Here is an 8,729-nt window from a genome sequence, read left to right as displayed (position 1 = left end):
ACTTAATATGATAAATTAGAATGAATATACTTTCACAAAATTGATTTTACATATTGAATAAAATTACACCTAATTAAATCGATTTAGACCTAATTACTAAAATTAAAAAAATTAGATAAAATTACAAATCCATAAATATAATTAAAACAAATTTAATTTATCATCTAAAAAAAATTTAATTTATCGTCTTGCTTGTGTTTAGATTCGTTAAGATGGTTCGACATAATAATTATTTAAAGAATTGATAAATTATCAACCTCTCATTAACTTAAACTTAATTAGTAATGTATGAGAATCAAACAAAACCCAAAAATACAAAAAATACTAGACGGTTTTGAAATGGACTCCCTGACCTTATTAGCATTAGCAACTCCTCCGAACTACCATCATGGTGGATAATGAGAAGTAGTGTTTTTTAACATTTTTACATTCGATATCAATTACCTCAAACAATGAGAAGAAGCAGTGTTTTTTAATATTAGAAGTATGAATAATGATATTAAATCAACTCAAAATTCATTATTTTGTAAGAATTGAAAAAAATACTAACTTCACATGCACATTTTTTAAAATAAAAATACAATTAATAGATAAAAATGACTTACAAGGGGAAGTTGTGTAACCATCCCACCTAACGAAACTAGAACATAGTTATTATTGTTGTCGTGGTGATTGATTAATTATATCTAGTGGTTTGTTCAAAGTTAATAGTTTTCTAGTTACTCTAAAGGTTAAGTATTAATATATTTATAACGCTTTATAATTGTTATTAGGTTAAAAAGTCAATTTAGTTTATGTATTATATGTTAATGTTCAATTAGTACCTTTTTTTTCCTATCACTTGAGGAGTTAAATTTTTTAAATTGTGTTAACTTAGTATTTGTCGTTAATCATCAAATTTTCTATTGATATTAAACAAATTGAGTATATTCAATTGAATTTTCATTTATAGTTTACGATTTTTGTTTTCACTATTTTAACATCAAAAACAATAAAATAGTGTTTGATTACTTGTTTTCGCCTTCAAAACATTTCAAAATTTTGAAAATAAAAGGACAATATTTTTATTTTTTTTTATTTTTTTTTATTTTACTCACACACTCTTAGTCATACTTGTGAACAACTCCCATCAAGAGAAAAGATTTCCCATTAAAATTATTAACCCCCTAAATAGACTCTAAGAATCAAGTTAATATTCGATATTACAGGGAATGAGTATAATTAGCATAATAACGAGTACATTAGATTCAAAAAACTCCCAAGACCCCTGAGATAAAGTAGCCTAAACATATTTTTTTTATAACTTTTACTTGGGATGTGACCTCGTGATACGGTTTAGGAGTGATGTCAACTCCATACTGTAGAGCCATTTTGAAAACCATATTTTTAGAAATTAGAGAAGGATATGACTACAGATAACAATCTAGATGTCCTCCAAATAAACGTCTCGAGATTAGTCCACACGTTACCTTTAAATTGGTTCATACGCCATTTCTTAATTGGTCCATGCGTCATCTTAGAATTAATTCATAGTTAATTTAATAATCCCATCAAATATATAGGTGGAAAGTGAACTACAAATTTGTACTCTTTTCAATTAACTAAAACTTTAACAAAATATTCAATATTTTTTCATAAAAATGTTATGAGTAAATAGTTGAAGTACGATTGAATTGGGTTGTTAAATAATTAATTAATTAAGTAAATAAAGATAAGTATAACTCAGACAACTAAATAATATAAATGTTTACTAAATTTTGTATTAAGATTAAAAACGTCACTAAATTTTAATTTAATATATAATTTCATAATAACCATTAATCACTATTAAAAAAAGTAATAAAATGCTGACGTTATTTTATTTTAGTACAAAATTTAGTGACTATTTGTACTATTTAACTATTCATATTATTAACCACGTCAATATGCCGTTAGCATTTTTTAACGATAATTGACCATAATTATATAATTATATGCTAAATTAAAGTTTGAGGTGATTTTTTTAGTACAAATTAAAGTTCATTGACATTTTTCTATCTTAGTACAAAATTAAGTGATCCTTTATACTGTCTAACCTAATTTAGACATTAAAACCCAAACAAAAAAGAAATTATCAGTTTCCCTGCTGCTTTACTGCCCTTTAAAGTTGAAAACAACAGCTAAAAAACAAAAAAGAAGCATCAAAAAAGGTTGTTTAATAGAGTAACTTTGGAGGGTTGTATTCTTCCAAATTAAAGGTTGGTAGAGCTTTGACTATTGGGCACCCCATAGGGCCATGGATGCCTCCAGCCATTGCAAGTTGCCCAACTGTTCCATTTCCATTATATATTAGGACATGGCAAATGTTACTTAAAACACTTCATATTTTCTATATTTATATTAATATGACATAAAATATAATATATTAATATATATATATATATTATGAAAATATCATAAATAAGTGTTTAAATGATATTTTTATTAGGTCAAATATATGGCTTAGGCCAATTAGCTTCTTTTTCGTTTTTATTATTTGAGAGTCGCACTTCTAAATTTAAGTTTGAAAGTATTTGATAACACTTGTGTGAGTTTTTAATGTCTTAATGATTAAATGAAGAGATTGTACTAACAAAAAAATTACATTTATCAGTGATAAGACCGAATAAAAAATACATTAAAATAAACTAAACTATAAACAAACTAAATATATAAAATATATTAGCATTTTTATTACTAATTTTTCTAGAATATTTTGTGTGTCTCCTCGAATAGCTCAATAGTTATAGTTTGTTTTTGGCTTTCCCTTTCAATTTTTTATATCGTTTCCATCCACGTTTTGTGTTTAGGAGTTGCGTCGATAACTCGTGCAACCACTCAAGCGTCATAATTAATTTTTACAAAATTTACTATTTATTGTGTGTTTAAAGGAATAAAAATATTATTTAAACTCTTATAATAATGTTTTATATAAACATCTTATATTTTATATCAAATCAAGATAACATTTTCAATCCTAAACTCAAAATCTTAAACCCGTCCCATCTCAATTTTAGCACGAACGAGTGGTCCAACTGATGAATTGGATTCCCAAATTTCTTGCTTCGATTTTGATTATTTTAATTAATTAGGATGGACCCACCTAATTATTTTCTATGACAACTTGGTAAACAAAGTCATAATCATGCCCACAGAATAATTTCTTCACTTAGTTTGCTTTTCTTTATCCTCCTCCAACCATAATTCTTTATACAATAAATACTTTAAATGGTATGACTTTTTGTATATATGCTGGTTGAAAAATTAAAATCTTATCATATTAATTTATAATTACAAAAATATATCGTATCATAAGATTTTGAGTAATTAATTGTTAATACGATAAAAGTAGGTAGCTATTAAAGTATCATGAAAAAATTACACATAAGAAAAATCATTTTTGTCGAAGTCTAAATAAAGAGAAAAGGAAAAAATAAAAACGAATCTCTCAGGTTAGCGTAGATAGTCTACTGCATATATTTAAAAACTTGAGTTATCGCAAGATCCTTAGTTCGAGTTTACTTCCATGTAATTTGTGATGATCTGTATCTGTTTTGAATGATCAGACTCTCAAACTTCAATTCACGACTCACATATCCGTACACTTTAGATTGATATAGATAGAATAGGGTGGGATGTGTGAAGTCAAAGACTGGCTGAGGACCCATAATAAAAAAAATAATGTAAAAATATTAATTTTTTTGTTGTTAAAGGGAAACTTAAAAGCAACGCCTACCAAACAGGGCATTAATAATATAAAGCATGGGTTATCCAGAAGAGAGGAATATCCAAAGATAAGGCCTTAAAGTACAAAAAATTGGCATAATTAGGTCATTGTGGATATGACGAAAGGAGTTACGTAATGGCCAGGTGGAGCCATCTCATCCACTCTAGATTTTTTTATTTATTTATCGGGTTTAAGAGAAGAAAGTCTTATGATATTTATAATAATAATTTTATATAATATAAAAAGTTTGATATTTCCAGGTTGTTTTTTTTTTTTCATATGGATTGATAGGTTGAGGTAAATGTTAAAATTAAATAAATTAAAATTATGTAAAAAAATTAAACTAAATTGATCAAATAAATATGAAAAAATTGAATATACTGAAAAAAAAAATGTAAACCAAACAAACCAAAAATTCTCAAAAGCTGAACAAACTAAAAAAACCCTCCAAAATTGAAAATTTTAATCGATTTGGTTATTTTGATTTTTTTAATACAATAACCGAACTGAATCAAAATTGTTAAATTTAAAAATTGAACCAAATCGACCCTCAGATGAAATTGAACTGAACTTATAATTTCGATTGGTTTAATTTAATTATTTTAATTAAACCAGACTTTTGTATACCTTTATTCGTAAAAAGAGACGAGATGACTTACATACTTAGGGCCTCTTTGTTATAGCTTAAAAATTGTAACTTTTAGCTTCTAATTTAAAAAAAAGTGAGTATATAATGTTTGTTTTAACTTTTTAAATTCTACCTTATGGCTTCCACTGGCTTTTAAAAATGGTAGAAGCTGGCCTTTTCAAAACTGGGTACCCCAGCTTCTACAACTTCTAATTAAACAGTTACATTTTTTTGACAATTTTGTCCCTGTTTTTAACAAATAATTACTCTTCTGTCTACGCAATCAAGGGTCTCTCTTCTCCACCGCCATATCCATTTCCAGATCTTTTATTCTCTCTCACCATCTCCCTTTCTCTCTATACACTAATTAATTTATTTATAACACTTGAAACTTATACATATACACTAATTAATTTTTAAATTATTATTCTATAATTATTAAGGATATTATGGACAATTATACAAAAATAAGTTATTTTACAGCTTATGGTATCAAACACCACAACTGTTTAACTACAACTTCTGAGAAGTTGTAACAAACAAGTTCACAACTTATTCTAAGTTTTAGAAACTATAATTTAAGAAATTAAAAGTTATAATTTATTTAATTAAGCTGCAATAAACGGGGTCTTAGTAAGCTCATAATTTTTTTTTTGTCAAGGGATAGTTTTATTAAATAAAAAATAAAACAATAGATATATCAAATTATAATCCAAAATAATTCAATTATTTCCAATTTAAATTGGAATTGAAGAATTAATTGATAGTGAATTTTAGACATAATATATATATATATGTGTGTGTGTGTGTGTGTGTTTTGTTTGTTTGAGTTAGTTTTGGTAATTTCATGATTATAATTGAGCGATTGATTTTCATTTAATTAAATTAAGAGTGTGTTTGATTGCACACATTTATCATAAAAAATATGTAATTATTACACATATTTTTTATGAAAATAATCAAATACTTTAAATTTTTTTTATGAAAAATATGTGTACAGTATAAGTATTTAAAGTTTTTTTCCATGAAATTTATTTTTCAAATGGCTGGAATGATTTTTATTTTCTAAACAATCATTATCTAAAATTAAATTCTAAGTAATACAATCAAACACACCCTAAAACTTTAAAGAATTATTTCAATTATTGCAAGTAAACTTTTCATACGATACAATTAGTATTTTAGCAAACTAAGCGAAATTGTTTTAACCCATTTGGGGTATTTTTTTTTAGATTCACTATAGATTATAAAAAGTCATTATTTAGTTATTGTGAGGTCATATTGAACGTAATTTTTGATATTATTAAGGAAAAATATTTCTCGTATTGTGAGATCATATTAAAGGGTTTTTTTTCACGTATTAAAAGGAAAAATGACATTTCTTCTTCTCTTAATTAAGGGAAAATGTTAATACACTTTGTATTGATTGTGTAGGTGTTGGAAGGTGAGATGAGAGGAGAGAAGGAGAGAGAAGTCAACAGATTAGTAGCTTAGAGTAGGTGGCTCAAGCAATAATAACATTATTATTACTGTTGCTCCATTTTTGTGGGTGTTTTATTCACTTGTCTAGTGGGTGGGTTGCCACTATGAATGGACAACCATAAGTCTGTCATCCCAAGGTATTGGGATGGAGGAGTAAACTCCTAAGACAACAATTTCTTCTAGGTTAAATTAGACATTTTCTTTACTAAAGAATAATTTTGTTCAAATTTATATATTTTTTATGTGATTATTTAATTTTTTTTTGTTATTTTAATTATATTTATGTACCTACAATTTTGATTTAATTTAACTCAATATACTTTTGACTTTTTTTATGACAATTTTTATTATTTCAATTATACTCCTGAACTTATATTTTTTAATCAATTTAACTCTTATATTTTGACGTTAATAGAGTACAATGTATATTTTATTATCTCATTTTATCTTTTTTTATATAAAAAAATATAAGATTAAATTGACTTGAAAATATAAGTTTTAAAATATAATCGAAATAGTAAAAAGTTCAAGTAGGTACACGAAAAAAAATATTAAAATATAAGGGTTAAATTGATTAGAAAATCAAGTTCGGAGTATAATCTAAATAACAAAAAGTTTGAATAGCTACAAAAAAAAAAACGTGAAAGTATAAGAACAAAAATATGGATTTGACCAAGAATTTTCAAAGTCATATTTAGAACAAAAATATTATTTAGACCACTTAAGTTTGATATTTATAGTATATTTTTATATTATTGTCTTATTTTATGTGTCATATCAATATAAATACACAAGATATCACCAAAATATTAAGAAGTGAGAGCTTTTTATAAAAAATATTGCTTGAAATTTACTCTAATCTAAATATGTCTCAATTTGTAGCTATTTCGTATATCATTAATATGTGTAATGTTATGCTCATAAAAATATGACCGGTCGATGATATTTAGTGCATCAAAATATGTGTAATTAACATCCACTTACTTTGTAATTATCATTTTCCTTTCGATAAAAATAAAAATTCAAATAGTTAAGAACACAACGATTGTCTTCTATTTTAGTCTAAGTTACCACATTGGTTGTATAAAAGATTAAGGAAAATTAAATTATGAATGTATAGAAGATTACTAGTGGGCTGGGCCCAGATTATGCAAAGGAACAGTGTGATATGGCATAAAGAATAGCCCAGCCTAATATAAGGCCCAAGATGAAGGCCCGAGGCTTAATAATGGGCCCTTAGAAGATCACATGGCAGCCCACGATATTTTTCTTGCTGCCCGACTGCCCATGAATAAACGGGCAGCTCTCTCAGTAACACCCTGCCCTGCCGAACCCCCACCCCGCCCCTCCTTTCTTTGTCTCCTCTTTGATTATATCCGTGTCTCGGTCTCTGCGACTCGATCGGACGGTCCACAATGAATGCCTCCTCTGATCTCTGTCTCCCGAGGTTTTAGCCCCCCGGAACTTTCAGATCTGCTTCATCCGAGCCCGGATCTGTACAAGTGGTATGTTTTCTCTTTCGTGATTCTCTCGATTGGCTCATCACTCTGAATTTTTATCGTCTATTTGACCGATCTTTGACGTTTCCTGCTCTCTCTGTGAATATTCTGGCGATTTGCAGCTAAATCTAGATATTACTGGCTATGCTTGCGGTTTTTCTGCTTTTCGGCCTTATTTTTACCTGTTTATGCTTGATTTGTTCGAGTCTCTGCCTTTTTTTCAGCAAGTTTTGAGTGATTTTCCTGCGAACTTTGTGTCTTCTTGCACTGTCCGGGAAAATTTCACCTCGTTGGTCTATTTTCGCGTCAAAAAAGTAATTTCTTGTCTTCTTCTACTTCAACCACCGCCTACTTTGTGTGCGCGCATGTGTGATTTTACTATTTTTTTCACTGCTTCGTCATTTTCTCTCATACAGAGATAAGCGTTCTCTTGGCGTCTGTGTTTGCAGGTTGCTGAGTGCCGTACAAATGGAGAGTTACTCTGGCCTCGTTTCCCGTCCTGTGCTAACGTGCGCCGTTGAAGCCTTGGCCGCTATGTTGGTCTCGGCTCTTCTCAAAGCGCACCTTTCGAAAGTAAGTTCCCCTTCGCTTTGGATTTTGGTTACTTCGTTCCTTATCTGGATTTTCGCCTTCTTGTTTTCATAATTTTTTTGAATTAAAGAATTAATTAAGATTCTATAATGCTATCGAATTATCGATCTTGTTTTGTGTTTTAATCGTAATTTTCGTGAACTATTTGGCGTTTTGAGACGGTAATTGAATGGACTTTAGTCTCTACGACTGTTTGATGTTCTCGATTTACTGTTGTCCTCGTAACTCCGGTTTGCATGTTTTCCGGCGTCCACTAAAATGCGCTGCTCGCGAACCGCCCTTGCATTTGCGCTTATGCGGAATCTAGGGCCGGATCGACGAATCGAATGGTCCCACCCCTGTCGGGTTCCGTGTAGCGCGATTGGTGTATCTTGCTAATTTACGCTATGGGTGCGCACTGGGCCCAATTTAGCGTAACATCTTCCCTGACCGGATTTATTCTTTCAAGGATTTGAATGGCTGGACGGTTAGTGCGATATGGTGGGTCCCGTTTGGAACATTAAACAAATCGCCCTTTTGCTGTATATATATATACAGTCATGCAAATATAAACATGCATCTCACACCCACACATATATATATCTAACTTGGATGTAAAAATATATGTACGTAAGTTGTTCCCTTCTCTTTTTGTTGAAAATTCCTAGTTCCGAACACTGGGTTAGGTTATCCGTGTGCTGATGTTAGAAACTTTTGATGCTTTGGGTGGAAAATTTTAATTATTACTCGATTGTTCATTGATTATTATTTAAGTAATTCATGTTTGGTTCCCTTAGCTATGGCT

Source organism: Diospyros lotus, chromosome 4 (assembly GCF_014633365.1).
Source record: "Diospyros lotus cultivar Yz01 chromosome 4, ASM1463336v1, whole genome shotgun sequence".
Taxonomy (NCBI): Eukaryota; Viridiplantae; Streptophyta; class Magnoliopsida; order Ericales; family Ebenaceae; genus Diospyros; species Diospyros lotus.
This window is presented reverse-complemented; position numbering follows the sequence as displayed.